This window comes from Plecotus auritus, assembly GCF_963455305.1.
Source record: "Plecotus auritus genome assembly, chromosome: 1".
Taxonomy (NCBI): Eukaryota; Metazoa; Chordata; class Mammalia; order Chiroptera; family Vespertilionidae; genus Plecotus; species Plecotus auritus.
The window spans coordinates 153,604,207-153,622,605 of NC_137770.1; the positions used below are offsets into that span (position 1 = coordinate 153,604,207).

The 18,399-nt window shown below is 46.0% G+C and overlaps 1 pseudogene across 1 annotated transcript; it reads right to left on the bottom strand.

Moving 5' to 3' along the window:
- Positions 1-3,852: 3,852 nt before the first annotated feature.
- LOC308241444 (jun dimerization protein 2-like) lies at positions 3,853-4,339 on the bottom strand (annotated as a pseudogene). The gene has a single exon. The product of its transcript is annotated as a jun dimerization protein 2-like (transcript).
- Between the last annotated feature and the right edge of the window lie 14,060 nt (positions 4,340-18,399).

Below are 18,399 nucleotides of genomic sequence, written 5' to 3' on the forward strand. Positions count from 1 at the left end.
TTTTTCTGTTTGGCACGCCTGTTTCTCAGTCCAGACAGTATTGCAGTTCCCTGCGATCCACTGCTCTTCAGTGTTGTAAGCCAGTCCTGATTTTAAGCAGGCGGTGTGTCTTAATTTCTCGTATTCCTTTATTTTTGATTACACAAGAGTCAATTTGTGATTCAGCCCCTGGGTGGCAGTGTTTCTGGATTGGATTCCGGGTTTATCTATGGCCTCTCTAGGGAGTGTTAGAGCCTTTTTTCCCTGTGGCCCTCGCTACCGGTTTGTGGGAGTGGTCTGCCTCAGAGCTGACTCTCCGATGGTCACTCCCTGCTCCGATCCCCAGGTTCCAGAAAAACAACTTTCCCCTGCAGTCTCCCAGGGTGTCCCCAGCTGGGTGATCCTATGTATTGGGCTTAGTAATCAGAAGCAAGAATTTCAAGAGGAAAAAGCCCAGTTGTGCGAACTCCGGGACTGCGTGTAAGCCCAGGCACCCAGGGAGCGCAGGGGCTGCGCGTAAGTCTGGACTGCCTGAAATTCTTAGGGTGTCCCTGCACTTCAGATCAAAATGGGTTGCTTTTTAGAGTGCCCTTCTCTTAGCAGCTCTGAGGACCCCTTTCCACAATCACAGATCACGCCAGCCCCTACAGCCACGGATTTTTCTAGGCACAGACTTCCCTGGTCCTCCAGCTCCCGCAAAACGCGCGTTCCTCTCTCCCGCCGGGACCAGAGACCTCACCTTATCCCAGGCGAAATCTGACCTTTCCATGGTGGAGTGTAGAGCTCCTCTGAACCGTGTGTTTGCGCCAATTGGGGAGCGTTGTTCTGGGGCTCGCAGTCGTTCCTTGGGTGCCGCAGTTGTGGATTCTCAGGCTTCCGAAAAGCTCCACTTTCCAGATCAAGATGGCGCAGACTCCGCATCCAAGCCCGCAGCTCCCAGAGGGGACCCAGCTGCAGTTGGTGCTGCCAGGTCAGGGGAACCCCGTTTAGCAGTCCCCCACCTCCTTCTGGAATTCAGCTGTCTCCCAACCAGCCAACAAACACTCCTTGTGCGACCCTCAGCTGTTCTTTCTTTCTGCTCCAGGACAAGGCTCGGAACACGTCTGTCTATTCCGCCGCCATTATTCCCTCCCCCTCCTAAACTATTCTTTGACAGAAAAGATGACTTGTTTATTCTCACAAGTGTAAGGAGCCCAGGAGAGAAAGACAGAGACAAAGGCAAAGACACAGACAGCAAGAGAGAGAGAGAGAGAGAGAGAGAGAGAGAGAGAGAGAGAGAGAGAGAGAGAAACAGAGAGATGGTGGGTAGGGGCAGACTCGCAGAGACAGGGAAGAGGAGGGCTGAGGAAGGGGCACTCATGCAGGTTGCAGTGGGCAGTGCTGACCAGGTGCTGGCCCCTGCGAGGGAAGGGAAGCTCTGTGGTGCCTGTGGGAGTGGGTCTGCGTCCTGCTTGCAGGGTGCAGGTTCTGTCTGAGACCCAGCTTCAGCCCTGGAAGGGAAGGATGGGAAGTTATTATCTTTTAATATGTTTTTTGAAAAAATAATCTTCTTTGGCAGAAATTTTGTGTTTTCATTTTTATCATTATTCTAATCCCTCTCGATAGCTTGCAAGGTTGAGTAAATCAAAACAGTGAGTATAATTATTTTTTCTAATTCTACTGGGGATCTTTCTGATTTAATTTCATATCACAGACTCATCAGTGACATGGTTGTGGGAAGGGAGGGAGGATAAATGCTCCCTCACACAGCATTTGTGTTTCCACAAACTGGCTAGAACAGCTGTGGGCAAACTATGGCCCGCGGGCCAGATCTGGCTGTTCTATCCAGTTCTCTTGCTCTCCCCTCCGCTCCTTTACTTTGAATTTATATTAGTTCACACAAACACTCCATCCATGCTTTTGTTCCGGCCCTCCGGTCCAGTTTAAGAACCTATTGTGGCCCTCGAGTCAAAAAGTTTGCCTACCCCTGGGCTAGAAGTATTATGTCCAGAGAATTATATCAAACTGAAGAGAAAATAAAGACTGGTAGTAGCCCTAGCTGGTTTGGCTCAGTGGATAGAGCATCAGCCTGTGGTCCAAAGGGTCCCGGGTTCAATTCTGGTCAGGGCAAGTATCTTTTTTTTTTTTATTGTCTAAAGTTTTACACATATCTTCTTTTTCCCCAATTGACCTCCCCCACCTCCCAAGGGCAAGTATCTTCTGGGCCCTATTCAGGGCACGTGCAGGAGGCAACCAATCAATGTGTTTCTCTCACATCAATATTTCTTTTTGTCTTTCCCTCTCTCTTCCACTCTCTCTAAAAAAATCAATGGAAAAATATAATTGGGTGAGGGTTAAAAAAAAAAAGGTTGGTAGTAGAACAAGTAAACAGTAGACTACATTTATTCTTTCTTCCTTTTTTATTATGAAACTAGAGGCCCAATGCACGAAATTCATGCAAGAGTAGGCCTTCTTTCCCCCAGCTGTCAGCTGGCTTCCCTCTGGCACCCTGGACCCGAGCTTCCCTCACAGCCCTGGCTTCATCCAGAAGGTCACCTAGAAGGATGTCCGGAAGGATGTCTGGTCAAATTAGCATATTATGCTTTTATTATTATAGACAAATTCATGCACTCGAGGGGTCCGTCAGCCCAGCCCGTACCCTCTCACAATCTGGTCCCTAGGCCTAGCCTGAGATCAGGGACTATCAATGTCACAAGGGCAGCTGGCCCTCCCCTTCCCCCCCCGCCCAGTGCCACCGCTTGCCAGCTGTGCAGTGCTGCCCCTCCCTCCCCTGCCACCGGACACTTCCCTCTGCAGGCGACAGGTGTGCGGTGCGATGGCTTGGCTGGCCTGGGCCTCCCTCTGCGGGGCAATCGCTGGCCAGCCGCACACCTGCCACAGCGTCGCTGGCCGCTGGCCTGGGCCTCCCTCTTTCTTTTTTTTTTTTTTTTTTTTTTAAGTAAGAGTAATGTTTACTGAGCAATACCGAACTGAGTACTATGAAGGATTTACCAGGATGGGAATGCACTGCAACCTGCCCTTGCCACCCCCAACACCCAGAGACTACAGTACTGAGAAGTTACACGCAATGGCCATAACTGCTGAATATCTGTTTGTAACAAACAAACCATAGCATATTTATACTGTATCAAATCTAGTGATTATAGAAATCCATTTATATATTGCTTGTATAAAATCTTTTTTTTTTTTTTGTAAAAAATCTTTTTTACCAAAAAAAGTATAAAAAACATGTGAAAGCCCTGCCAGGACAGCCATTCTGTAAACATTCAGTGAGTATGTGCTTTGGAAGGGCATCCATGTCTCCTGCCCACAGCAATTCCAGCAGGGCCGGCGAGGGTGAGCCCCGGCTGCCACTCCGGGCAGGACTGAGCTGGACCATGGTGGGTGGGTACAGCAGGGCCTGGCACTGTGCCCTTCTCCAGCCTTGCATCAGGATCAGGGTCAAGGTCAGGGTCAGGTCTGGGGGCAGGCAGATTACAGTTTCACTCTGAATTCCATACTCAGCCTACTTTTGGTTGCAACTCATGGCTTTTCCTGGCTGCTTGGAGGTCCTTTGGGTGGGTGCCCTGGCAGAAAGGCCGAGAAGTGCCTACAGCTGCCTGCTTGGGCGTCTCTCCGGCCCAGAGCCTCTGGCCTGCCTCCTGCAAGCCTGGCCCCAGGCAGAACAGCCCCCCCCCCCCCCCCCCCCCCCTCAGGACTACTGTGGTCTCAGCGCTTGGTCCTGGGTTTCATCAGCCTGGGTTTCTTCCCCTGGTGTGGCTGATCTGAGTTTCACAAAAAAGCCTGGCCGATGCTGGCTGTGCTGAGCCTCATTGTAGAGTTTTTCATGGAGCAAGGAAGAGCCCTCTGGGACCCTCCTCCTTCTCCCTCCTCTCATTTCCTCCTCCTTTTCCTCCTCCCAGCCCATGGCCACTTCTTCTCCAGCTGCTCCAGCAGTGGGTTGTCTTCTGGAGCCGGGAGTCTTAACGCTGTTGGTCCTGACGATGCCGGTTGAGCATCAGGATGAGCGGCTGCCACTCCTGCTTCAGCTCCTCCATCTGGGTTTTCAGCTCCACATTCATGAGCTCCAGCCACTGAGATTCCCGCTGCAGAAACTCCTTCCGCTCCTTCTTGTTCGGCATGGGGCTGCCGCCACTTTGTTCTTTTCCTGGCGCCTTTTCCTCCGCTCCTCTTCCTCATCTAGCTCACTTTTCACAGGTTGAGGCCTCTTGCCCAGGTTCACCTCCAGGAAGTGCAAACGGGCCATCATGGTCCCAGTGTTGTGGATGTCAGGGTATTTCAGCTCCTCTGCAGTCAGGGGGCCGAGCCCTGGCAGAGAGGCTGCAGTTATGGAAGGGTCTGGGATCTGCCCAGGCATCATAGCAGGAGGAGAGGCAGTCCAGCCCTGCAGAAGCCGTGGGGGTGGGGAGGGAGGCTGCGACCCTGGGGCCTGGGCCAGGCTGCAGGCGCCATGCCCGCTCAGGAGCCGCCTTGGCACCAGCCCCGCCCTGCAGCGTCCACTGCCATCAGCACCTCCCTTTGCAGCTCAGCATCCCTCCCACAGGCTGTGGCCTGAGTCTCCCTCTTTGAGGCGATCAATCACGGGGCTCTGCCTGCCTGCCTGCCTGCCTGCCTGCCTGCCTGCCTCATCGCCCCCAACCACTGGCCTGCCTACCTGATCATTCCTAACTGCTTGCTGAGGGGCGGGGCCAGCCCAGAGAGGGGCTGAGGGCCGTTTGCAGGCCGGCCAAGCCCCCGGCTTTGTCCGGAAGGACATCTGGAAGGTCTCAGGAAGGTCTCCTGGTCTAATTAACATATTACTCTTTTATTAGTATAGATATTTCATATATAAAATATGATGTATGATATATATATAAATTAAAACAAATAATAAAGCCAATATCTGTATATCTATCACCCAGCTTAAAAAGTAAAAAATTATCAAATACATCTTCTGACCTTCTCTCAATAGTATTACTCTTTTTTTCTCTAGACATAACCATTATTCTGAATGTGCTGGCTTTTTGGAAAGCATTTAGAGAGCATATACATGCATATGCAAACATGTTAAACTGGAAATTAGAGTACATTGGCACTTGGAATTAGAATCTCTGCTTACACTTGGCATTGTCATAAATAGAACGTCCTATTACATAAAGACAACTTATTTTAACTTAAATAGCATAAAAACAAAGTAGAGTATGCATGGTTAAAGTTATGTACCATGGAAATACTTAGTAGTATCTTAGTCATTAATGAAGTGACTAAGACTCATCACTGGATAACTGTAAGTGTGATAACTATAACTCTGACTTTTAAGTGTAATAAAGAACATGAAATTTAGGAACTGCTACTTTTTCCATAGTACTTAGATTTATACTTTAAATATGATTTGATCATTCCAAAGATATTTGCCAAGTACTATTCCAGATGCATGGGACATGTTGTAAACAGAAGAGACAAAGATCTCTGCATTTGTGGAGCTTATATTCTAGTGAGGAGGCACAGACAATACTCAATAACCATAACAAATGAGTAAATAATATAGATGTTAGTAATTAAAAAGTGCTGTAACAAAGACAAAGGTGGACCGAAATAGAGTTCCAATATTATAGAAGTTGGTAAGGCTTGGTCTCTTGGAGAAGATAAGATTTGACCAAAGGTCTGAAGGAGTTAAGAGGCTCCCTGAGGGAACTGTTCTAAGCAGAGGAAACAGCCAGTGCCAAGGCTGTAAGGCAGGGGCATGCCTGGTGTATTTGGGGGACACAGAGGCCCATGAGGCTGAAGGTAAGTGAGCAGGAAGGAGATGTGGCTGGAGAGGTAAGAGGAAGGTGAAGAGGTAGCAGATCACATAGGGTCTCGTAGGCCATTTAAAACTCGTTAGCTTTACTCAGAGTCAAATTGAGGCCCATTGTGGGATTCTGAGAAGAGGAGTAAACCTGATCTGTCTTGATAACCGGAATGGCAACCCGAGGTTTTTCCTGGGGTAGTGTCTTGCAAAGCCGAAGAATGAAGTCACAGAGCAGAAGATTTACGCAAAAGATTTAATAAATTTATGGAAAATTTATTACAAGGACATTCAGCCTCCCCACATGGTGGGGTGGGGGCGGCAAATAACGTGTTGCCCATTGAAGCCTTGTAGTCCAGGGGTATATATGTGTACACATCAGTACATAAGCAGTTCCTCCATTTTTACAGCTGCACAATATGTACATTCTGTGGATTTTTGAGCCAGTCTCCTATAGATAGAATGTAGACTATTTCTGTCCTTTTACCACAATAAGCATCACTGCAATGAATATCCTTATAAATATGTCATTCCTCACAGACATATGTATTATAATAAATTCAGAGAGGTAGAAATGCTGGGTCTTTTCAAATTGCCCTCCAACAAGATCGTGCTGATTTATTTCTTGTTCCAACATTTCCCTATAAGATTTTGAGCTGAGAAGCAAAAATGGTATCTCATCGGAAGTTTAATTTGCATATTTTAAAATTATAAATGTGACAGCACCTCTTTATTGTGTAAAAAGCCATTTTGATTTTTCCTTTAAGCTTTCTGTCATTCATCCATTTGTATGACTTTTTCTGAACCATGAGCAATTATTTTTTATAGTAAAATAGCCAACAAGGATTGTTTTTAATGCAGGGACTGGAGAGCCTTCACTCAAGTTTGTGAGAAGCTTGTGATGCCTTCAAAAACACTTTGTGCATTGTAGCAATATCAGTTTCCTGATTTTGATATTATACTATAGTTACGTAATATATTACCACTGGGGGAAACAGGGTGAAGGTGCACAGGTCTCTATGTATTATTTTTGCAACTTCCAGTGAGTCTGCACTTATCCATATATATAAAACCCTAATATTCAAATAGACCGAACAGGCGGAACAACCGAACAACTGAACAATCGTCCGCTATAATGTGCACTGACTACCAGGGGGCACACGCAGAACATGGTGGGCATCAGCAGCAGGTGGCAGAGCATGGAACATGGCAGGCGTCGGCTGCGGTGGGATGGTGGATCAGGTGAGCGGAGGTGTCAGACCAAGGCTGGGTGCTGGTCGCTGTCATTGGGGCGAGCCTCTGGTGGTTACTGAAAATTCTTTGCACCCGCAAGCCACAGTCCTGCCTGGTGTTCGTATCTGCTGCTGGCACTGGCCCCACTTGCACCCACTGCTGGCACCCAGCACTGGTCCTGATCGCTTGGCGCTGTCAGTGGGTGCAAGTGGCAGCTGCCAGCCCCAATAGCCCCCGAGGGCTTCTCCACCTCCCCCTGCTCCTAAGGGGTGAACAGGGCACCAGCTGCTGCTTTTAGCTGCTGAAGGTGCAGGCCCCGCTTGCATCCGCTGCTGGCGCCAGATCCAGTCACTCCGTGCTGTCAGTGGGTGCAAGTGGGGCTAGTGCCATCAGCGAGTGGGAGCGGCGGTGGCGGGAGCTGGGCTGCTGGCATACAGGGGATCCAAGGACCGTGGCATGAGGGGCCGGGCGGGGGTGCAGAGGATGGGCCAAGACCCATTCTTGTGCCCACTGCAGCCTTGTGGCCCACAATTCCTTTCAAGGTGCACGAATTCATGCACTGGGCCCCAGTTTATAAATAAAAAGTAAAAAAAAAAAAACACTAACTGAAATTTTGTGCAAGTTTTGTAGTTGTGGGGGCTGTGCACTGACCTCAACCATGATCCTTGAGCTATGATGGTTCCTAGGCCTGTCAACTGACAAGTCCCACTTGTGAGACAGCCACTGGGTTAGTAGATCTAGAAACATCTGAAGACTTGAAACAGGGACACATCTTTGAGGACTAACTCTGGCTTCTTATTCTATTACTATCACATTTTAACTCAGTGAGCACACAGATGTCATGGGGCTAATATTAATACTATCCTCTATTTCTTTTGTTTTCTTTCATTAGAGAATTTTTCTAAGTTTACTTGAGCCAAAATTAACAACAATGCCAGGAAGCAACAAGTTAAATGCTCCCTCCTGTATTTCTACTGAATTGCAATGTCCCATGTCCATTCATTTCCATTATACCAATGATAATACAAGGAGAGAACTCTCTCAAGAGGCCCTTTTCAAGGTAGTCAAGCCCGTCCCTTTCTTTCTATTGCCATCCCTTGAACAGCTTCTATCTGAACTCTGTTGCTCAAGCCACACATGATTCTCTGGAGGCCACCTAAAAAACCTTTGCACACAGCTCCCTGCATCTGGATCTGCTTCCTTCCTCTTCCAGTATTTTTGTCTAAAGAACTCTTATTCTTCAAAAAAATGTACACATCATCTCCTATTGTATCGCAAATCAGCAAGCTGGACAAGACGCCTTAATGAACCAATTAGTTTGGAGTCATCTTTATTGCGTGTAGGTTCAGAGCAGATTACCTGTCAAATTTTGAACACCCAAAGAAGGAAGCATTCTTCTTTTATATCTTTTTGGGTCTTTGTGTAAGTTATTTTTACAGACAATTTGCAACCTTGAGTACATATCATATCTAACAAACACCTGTAACCTTGATACATATCATATTTATACAGACACCTGTAACCTTGAGTATCATATCTATACAGGCACCTGGCATCAATATCAGCGTATCTGTTAGATGGCCAGCTTGTAAGGTCAGACAATTAAGTTTATCTTTTCTATTATTCAAGCTAAAAACAAAGTTATTTTACAGTCTAAAAATAACAGAGTTGACCTACGGAATAAGAGACTAAGAATAACAGAGTAGTTCAAACAGCAGTTTTAAACAGCAGTTTTTTTCCAAAGGAGGGACCATTATGCTTCATTCCCCACTGGTTTTATGTACCGAGTTAAATCATTGACTCTTGTGGGTCACTGTTGAGGAGGGGATTATATCGACCCCTGAGGACCATCAGCTTGATGGAATTAATTTTCTGTTGAATAAAGTTAATAAACCAGTTTATAAGACAGGGGCCCAGAATGAGGGCCAGGAGTACATGCGAGAGAGTCTTAGCTTTAGTGGGTCTGATAAAGAGTCCTGAATTCTCCATTTTGCCAGTGCTGCCTTAAGCCGAGTGTGATGAAGCCACGTTGGGATTTCAGCGATCTTGACTGCCATGGGGGTGGTCAAGATGACGGTGTGTGGTCCTCTTCAGGTAGGATTCAGTTCTTGGGTGGTAAATTTCTTTACCCAAACAGAGTCACCAGGGTGGAAGGGATGAACCAGATCAGAAGTTGGTACAGGCCGAGTGTCTCGGACGTGCTTCTGGATTGCTTTCTGGGTAGACTGTAAAGCCTGTAAGAACTTGAGTAAAGATTGGTTATGGATTTCAGCTTTTCTAGATTGGGTTTCTGTGTAAGCTGGTGAGGTGGGTAGAGTCTGGAAGAGTCACTAGAATCTGTAGAGGCCCCACTGGTTTTAGGGCAGCCTCCTGGGCTGCTTTATCTGCAGCCTAGTTTCCTCTTGCTTCTGGGGGAGTCCCCTTGTCTCACATAGGTAGACGTGGAAAGACTTAGTTACATTTGGTAGCGCTAGTTGGCCCATCATCCTTGCTCTGCTCATGTCTGTCTTACTACCTAATATATTACCTCCAGGATCTTGGCTCTGAATTCTTTCAGGGTCCTCTGACTACTTCCGTGATGAAGGGGAATGGAGTTTTCTTTCAGAGCCAAGAGATCCTTGCTGTATATCAGAGGGACGAAGAGGCCTGGGCACAGAAAGAGGTGGGCTTGTGACCTGGTGGAGACACACTGTATTAAAAAATTTAGTGTTATTGAGCAATTAGAATAGCAAAAGTTACAACAAATGGTCTGGTGGAAGGGAAAGAAAACATTTCAGTTTTAATAATTTCTATTGAAATAGAATTTTTCTTCTTAAAATTACCCCTATGTTTATTAATAGAGCTAAATTAAGACTAATTTATATATTGTATTCAATTTGGCCTGATTGTTTGCATAAACACAATAAGAATGGTAACTGACTATCTTTGCCAGAATTTCATGATTGAATCTTAATGTGCCCCGTAGGGCCAGGAAGCCACGCCATCCAGCTGCCGTCAGGCCTGCCTGCAGTATCTGCTGAGATGGGTCAATTCCTCACCTGCAGTGGCTCTACCCGGGCCCATGCCCTAGGCTTTAAGGCCCATTTCAGTAGCCCTCCTACTCCTTGCGGCCTAGAGTGTGTGGGGGTCCCGCAGGGATGCAGAGGCGCCCTTATTGCTCCCCTTCTACTCTGACCAACCACCAGCGATGGTAGGGTATGGGCTTGACACTCCAACACGAGCTATTTTTAGGGCTCCCAAGCAGGATACCAGGATTTCTTCATGACACTCTTGTTAGCTTCAAGTATTCAGAGTTCAGACAGGGCTTTTTAAAACATGACACTCTAGTCAAAGTTTTTGGTCAATAAAACCACTATTGGAAACCGGTCTTATTGAATTTTTGCAAAGAAATGTATTGACATGATTTGTTAAGCATTGCCAAATTTTGGAGGAATTATATATAGAGAAAAATATACTGACCTGTCTAAGATTTTCTGATTTTCCTTGCCAGTCCTGTCTATGGACTCTCTTAGAGTAATATTTAGTATGATAACAAAACAGTAACTGTCTTTAAATGGCAAGAAGCAATTTAAAATGTGTCTACACTTAAATAGTCACAGCTGTCCCTGCAGTAGGGTTCCCCCTATTTGACTTGTGCTCAAACTACATATGGTTTCCAGGAAGGGTGACATGTCCTCTCAGAACGGACTAAGGGAGTAGCTCTTCCACAAGAGCTTTATCCCTTTGCAGGGTCTCATATGTCACAGGACTTCACAGGGTCTGTAATTCCTATAACAGAGGGCTGATATTCACTATTTCCCTCTGTTCCAAGTAGGCCTCCTCCAGTTTCCTAAAGTTGAGGTTTGTGCCACCCCTGACATGGGGTGCACCCCATACAGGCCTGCAAGGCAGTATATAGGCTGCCACTGTCTCTCAATAGAGACCAAAACCTGATGGGTATTTTTCTTTGCCCACTTGGGCACCTGCCCTTTTGGCAACTGCATTCAAATCTGCAAGAGAATTAAAGGTTAATATAATATATTTACATAATGCAGAATAACATTGGCACTGCGGCCGCTTCTGGCAGCTAAATCATCTGCTACCAACATGACACATGGTAGGGCTATACAAACATCTTAGGGAGGTGACTAAAGTCTATTCTTGACCTTCCCACACAAAGCAAAACTATCCTTGTCTCTCTGGAGTCATATCTATGAAGACACAGGCATCATCTAAGTCTATTATACAGTTTTCTGCAGGCCACTGTCAAGGCTGTGCGTCGTGGCCGATTCTTCTTTCTAGTCACAAACACAGTGTGTCGAATTTCCCTAAAATGTATTCTGGCACAAGAGAAAGTTGTTTTGCTGTACACAGGCAGCTTAATCCCTATACAACTGGGCTTGGACCTCTGCCTAGCAAACTGCAGTCTATAAGTTCAATATGCAGCATCCAGTCCTTTTAACCCAGTGGGGTCTCGGCCAGTCTGTCAGTCAGACTCCTCCTCTCTAGGAGAGTCTGAAAATCCTGAAGGCTCTCTGGTCCATGGAAAGTGCCTTCACTTTACCCTCTCCTGTTAACCCTGTGTATCAGTTACAGGGCCTTGCCATCCCTGTCTCTCACCACTGCTTGGTTCCTAGTGGCAAGCCAAACACAGCCGGGGCTGCAGGGAGAGACAAGTTTGTACACAGCAAAGCTGCTCCCGTGAGGGCTTGGGCATCAGGCCCTTGCCTTCCCACCTGTCCTCTTTCCTGGCAGGGACCTTGACCTTTCCCACAGGCTTCTGTGTAATTAAGAACAGGGCATCTGCCCCCTCCCCCCCACCCCCACCGCAAACCAGGTGTCTTGGCCAACCCCTTAGTCTAAGGCAGTGGTCGGGAAACTGCGGCTTGCGAGCCACATGCGGCTCGCGAGCCGTGGTTTGCCGCTCTGTTGACTAATGAGTTTGCTGACCACTGGTCTAAGGGGTTAAATCTTTCAGATTCTCTGGGACAGTTCAAGGCACTGGAAGCCCTTTAACTCAGGGAATTTTTTGTTTCCTGTTAATCCCTTGTAATACCAGAAACTGCTGCTGCTGCTGTTTCTTCCCATGGCTGCAGGGCCAGCCTCTCCTCTCCTTCCTTCTCCTGGCTGTCGGGGGCTGAGTCTGCCTAGTAACCAGCTCTAAATCACCAGGGCGGCTGCAGACTTCAACTCTGTCTCTTCCTGGGAGTTTAGTTGTTTTTTTCTTTTTTTCCCAAGTCATGCCTTCCCCTGTCTTGACTGCTTTTTTTCTCTTCCTATTAAAACCTTACTCTGTTCTTTTTATTATATACATAATCTTTATAAATTTCATACTTTCAAATTAGCCTTCAAAATTTTTTTCTATGTTCTTCAAAAATGCTTAACTATACCTTAGACTTTCTATTAAGTATCTTTAATTTTTTTTCTGTCACACTATCAGGAACTTGTAGACCTTTTCTTTCTTTTATTCTTTAAAATGTATTAGAATTCTTTACTTTTAGCAATAATTATCAAAAATTAACAGCCATCATTTTTTAGATTAATATTTATGAACACACTTTAAATGTACTTTTTCAAGAAAAGATAACTAGACCTTCTGTGATAAAACTAAGAGCAGGTAAATTAAAACTTGTCTAGTAAAAACTGCTATATTTTTCCTTATGTAATTTCAAGTATATTGTATCGGTCTAATTTAGTTCAAAAATATTTCTTTTGAGAGAGAGAGACAGATTTTTGCGTTATCTCAGGGCCCTTGATATCCCATAAAACTGCCTTTTAGTTAAATTCTTTAAGTATTACATTCGGAAGAGCTGTTAAATATATTTAATCTAAAGATTATTAAAACTTAAACCAGTTGTAACATTAAGGATTTGGCAGAATTAATTCCTTTTAATGCGGCCAATAAAATATTATATTTCAAAGTTTCTCTGCTTAACCATTCCAATGCAGCCCAAGAAGCACCCAGTAGCCCTGCCCTACCAGGCTGGGGGACACATTTTTTTCTTGGAAACCTCCGTCAGCCAGAGGGGAGATAAAAAATTTACTTCTTTGAAATTTACTACTTTGTTGCAAATAGTTAACTTGAAAAGACTTTTCTCTTGCCTTTAAATCTGCCCTAGAAGTCTAAAATTTCAACCTAATACAGCAAATTCACAAATCAGGGAAGAGCAAACTGAAACCCTTACTTATACAAACATAGACAGAAATTTCATTAGCTAAGTGGGGCTGATTCCCTCTCTGACAGAGAGAAAAAAAAAAAAAAAGAAAAAGAAAAAAAACAACCCTGGGAAAAAGGAGATCCCAGCAGCTGCTTGGGGGTTTTTGCAGTCTGCCAGAGCACCCAGCCTTAAATAAATCAAACGTTTTAGCCAGACGAATCAACAGAAGCGCAGAATAAATCAAACTAGCTTTCGCTTTTACACAGGCTCTCACACTTATATTTATAAACCAGTTAATGAACAGAAAATTATGCCAAGACAGACAAACATCCGTACTCACACTCTCTCAGTAGACTAGCCCGAACAGGAGCTGAGCAGATAACCGAAGCACTGCCCAACTCCCCAAATGGACGTGGGGGCACTCCCGGCACCCATGCCCCAGAACAAAATTCTCGACCAACGTCTCAGTGAGAACCTACCGGAGGAGTTAAGATTGTGTCCAGTGCCCCTTCTCGGTAGCAAATTGGATAGTCCCAAGCAAACAAACAGCAAAGTGAACTCAAAATTCCTTAATCGAATTTGAATTCACTCACCTCCGGGGGCTTTCTTTCCGATGACTCCAAAAGAATGCAAGGGCATGTCAAGTGTCCTCTGTCTGGCTGTCAAGACCACTGAGAAGCATCTCTGGGGCCCTGGAAAGCTTCGTCAGGTGGTACTTCCCACTAGAGATCCTCAGGGCCTGGCAGCCAGGCAGGGGAGGCCGTCTGTCCGAGGCGTCGATACGCACCTGTCTCTTATCTTGCTGGTGCCTCCAAATGTTGTATCGCAAATCAGCGAGCTGGACAAGATGCCTTAATGAACCAATTAGTTTGGAGTCATCTTTATTGCATGCAGGTTCAGAGCAGATTACCTCTGTCAAATTTTGAACACCCAAAGGAGGAAGCATTCTCTTTTTGTATCTTTTTGGGTCCTTGTGTAAGTTATTTTTACAGACAATTTGCAACCTTGAGTACATATCATATCTAACAAACACCTGTAACCTTGAGTACATTTCATATTTATACAGACACCTGTAACCTTGAGTATCACATCTATACAGACACCTGGCATCAATATCAGCATATCAGTTAGATGGCTAGCTTGCAAGGTCAGACAATTAAGTTTATCTTTTCTATTATTCAAGCTGAAAACAAAGTTATTTTACAGTCTAAAAATAACAGAGTTGACCTACAGAATAAGAGACTAAGAATAACAGAGTAGTTCAAACAGCAGTTTTAAACAGCAGTTTTTTTCAAAGGAGGGACTACTATGCTTCACTATCTCCACTAGCAAGCCTTTCTGGATCCCACACTTTCACAGCTATCAACCCTACTTTAACAGGCAAATTTAACCAAGTCTTCTTCTAGGCATCCTACTGAAACCTCCATTAGAAAAAGCTCCATTAGCACATTTATCTCAATATGTTGTCATTACTCGTTTAAACACGGCTATTCCTTCTTGACTGAAGAACCTTTGAGAGCAGAGGTTTTTGTGACATTCATTTTGGTATTCCAATGCCTAAAAGCAATGACATGCTGTGAGTAACCAATGATATTTAGTGAATGAAGGAGTCAGGCCAGTCACCTGCCTACCTCCTGTGCAGTTCAGGGGACGGCAGCCCAGGTTCCTGTAATTCATTTCAGCCCAGAGCCAGGGGTTTTGCAGAGTCAGGAGGGCTCTGTTGTGTGACTCCCTGTGTCTCAGATTCCTTGTCTTCAATTCTGGTTTATAAAAGCATCTCTTCAGGCCTCTTTTGGAAGGATTACAAGAGATAATGCACCAAAAGCTCTTAGCGGAGTATCTGGCAAAGGATAAACTGTAGAATGACGGAAAGAAATGACTTGAGGTTGCATGTTCATTTATTGAGCACTTACTGTATGTTGGGTTCTGCAGAGAAGCAATCGCAACACACTGGCGTGGTCTTCACACAGGTGGCAGGGAATTAGGGAAGGTTTCCTGAAAGCTGAGTATTGTTAGGAGTGCAGCTTGGAAAGGCGGTATTCTGGACACAGTCAGCAGGCTCCTCTTGAAAGCTGTGTAGGAGTGTGCACAGCGGGATGAGGTGGCCCAACCGCTGGAATCCAAGTTGAATTCCAGTCCTGTTTAGTTATTAGCCACGTGACTTTGGCCAAGTGACTGAAGCTCTCTGGACTCTTCCAAATGTAAAAAAGTCTGTTAAGAATACCTGCCTGTCAGGGTTCTAGAGAGACCACGTGATCCTGCATAGGCAGAGATGCTCTCTTGGTAGAAGCTACAAAACTCCAACCTGAGTCGCTATGGAACTGCAGGGTCTAAGCTCCACCCGCGGGAGCCTGGGTTTCCTCTGTGAGCATGCGCAGGGCACCCGCGGCCCGGCCCATCAGGCACTGCGGTAGGCGCCCTGGAGGCTGGCAGGACCCTGACCCCAAGATGGCGGCGCCCAGTGAAGTGGATGCCCCTGTCTTGGAGAGGGTGATGGTGCGGCGAGGGTAGCAGCTGTGTATGCTGGGTGGATGGATGGTTGGAGGCGCCTACATCCTTCTGCAGGAGGAGGAGGAGGAGGAAGAGAAGCTCTGCAGGGCATTGCCTCTGCTTTCCTGGTGAGAAGCCGGGCGGGACCCATTTCTTGAGCCTCTGGCCAGCCCCTGTCAGGTCTTTACCCCCATCCCCTACCCAGTGTTCCAGAGGATAAGCGGCCTTTCCTGGAGAAGAGTACTCTTCCTGAGTCCTGGGCCTGGGGAAAGGGGTTCCGCCCTCTCAGGGTTTGGGGAAGCAGGAAGGTTGTTGGTGCACAGAGAGGACTGGCTTTCGGTATTCCTGAGGACAAGGCACTGGATGCTCTTGAAATGTATACGTGGGAGTTTACCACAAAAGTCTAACGCCCAATCTCATTCCCACCCGCTGACAGTGGCGGAGGGGGATAGAGTGCAGGGGAGGTCTCTGTCCTGGAAGAGGCAGTGCCAGGGCTACCCAGGACAAAAGCCTCTCGGTTCCTATTTTGGAGGTAGGAGTCCAAAGAGGTAAGCCCGGTAGAGATCTTTTCATGCCTAGGCAGAACTGAAGCGCATATTGTTTTAACCTTTACTAGAGGCCCGATGCACAAGATTCATGAACTGGGGGAGGAGGGGAGCGGAGAGGGAGGGGCCCTCAGCTCGGCCTGTGCCCTCTCACAGTCAGGAGCCCTGGGGAGATGTCTGACTGCCAGCCATCAGTTGGTGCTCCTTCCACCACCACTGCTGCGCTGGCCAGCCCTGAGAGTGCACTGACCACCAGGGGGCAGCTCCTGCATTGAGCGTCTGCCCCCTGGTGGTCAGAGTGCGTCATAGCGACTGGTAATTTTGCCTTTCGGTTGATTGGCATATTAGGGTTTTATTATGTACGATAGGATAAGATAGGATAGAATAGGATTCACAAATGCAGTAGTCATTGCTGTGTGTGTGTGGGGGGGTAGGAATAAGAGATCAGAGTTTTAAAAAAGAAAGATAAACTTGGCACTTAGCCTCTTAGAGGCAGATTCAAGAATTCAGAAATGTGTACTTTAAGCTGTGTTTAAGTAGTAGGTCACCAAATTGTCTGTTTTTCCTCATCATTTCTGCTGCCTTCATCTCCACTAACACTTACATGGTGAAAGGGTAGCTTATTGATCAGGTACATGGTTGCAATATAACACTAATGCCGCTGTCCCAGGACCTCCTGGCAAGGGCCCCCAGAACGTGCTCAGGTGAGATTGGCTTATTTTTGGGAAAGCCTTAACACAGCTTGTGATGTAGCTCATAAGTTCAGTGGAAATACAACACAGTAGGATCAATTCTTTTTTTGGACCCTGGCATTATAGGTTGTAAAGGGAAAGAGTAGGATGTAAGCATTTTCAGTTCGTTTTTATTTCCAGCTGGGAAGTTTCTAAATACTCTATGAAAAAGAAGTTGATGTAATGTGGGTATCCATTGGTACCAACTCCTTGACCTGTTTTTCATGGTGTCATTATTTGGAGCTGTATGTCTGCTGATCAAGACAGGCATGAATTTGCCTTAGACTATTAACAGTCTCTTGACATGAAAGTGATAAACCTTGGAGAACATACTGAGTTGAGTATATCGGCCCAAGAAGAGTTCACAGAGGAGAAGGGTTTTGACGTAGGCAACAGGTTGTTGCTCCAAAAGAATGAGGAAGACTGCCCTGAGTTGGTGGGAATCCTTCCCTCCGGATCTTGTCAGGATGGAGTGGGCGCTTTTGACCTAGTAGGTATGGATTCTGGGACTCACACACAGGATTACTTCTGCATCCAGAGCCTCCAAATGGGAAACATACTCTCTGTTGTGTGGCTCTCAAACCCTCTTCCTGGTTTCTTCTCATCACCAGCTGTGCCCTCTGCATAGGCTTTGTTCAGGTTGAGGGCTCTCTAGGAAATTAATTAATTGATCTTCTTTTCCAACCAGGAAGAAGGTTCCCTTCTTAACATATGCAAGGAGATTGTGGAATCATGGTCAGAAACTCAGAAAGTTGTCACCGCAGTGAAAAAAGAAGGTAGTTCTGATATCTATCCTGTATTGTGTTTTCCAATAACCTTTACTGTTTAGCTGTTATGGAGAAAGTTTTTAGTTTTCTCCTTTAAATACTCATTTTCCCTAAGATAATTTAACCTGTCAAACACCCAACAGCTTTAACTTTTTTTTTTTTACTAATAAAATATTGTTTTATTGTTTGAAGTATTACAAATAGTAGTACATATGTCTCCTTTTTTTCCCCCATTGACCTCCCCCCAGACCTTCCCTACCCCCCAATACATGCCTTTACCTGCCCCCCCTCCAGTATCTTGTATCCATTGGTTATGCTTATATCATGCATACAAGTCCTTCAGTTGATCTCTTACAGCGCCCCCCGTAACCTCCCCTCCTTTCCCGCTGTAGTTTGACAGTCTGTTCAATGCTTCTCTGCCTCTGTATCTATTTTTTCCCCATTTCTTTCCTTTAAAAAATCTTGCCTCTGCAGACTAGAAATAAACATATAATAACAAAAAATGTTTGAGTCCCCGTTTCAATGTCAAACAGTTCCTTATGTGTACATGTCAGCAATGATATCTGGATGGTGGGCACATGGTGGCAATGCAGGTCTGACCCTCTCTGGTTTGGTCCTAGGCAACTTGATTCGACGCACAGCTGCTGACTACTAGCGTGGCAAGGCGTCGTCAGCGTCTTCCATCTCTGGACTGTTTCTCCTCTTGTCTTCGTGGTTGGAGCAGACCTGTCAGTTCCTCTCTGTTGCAGG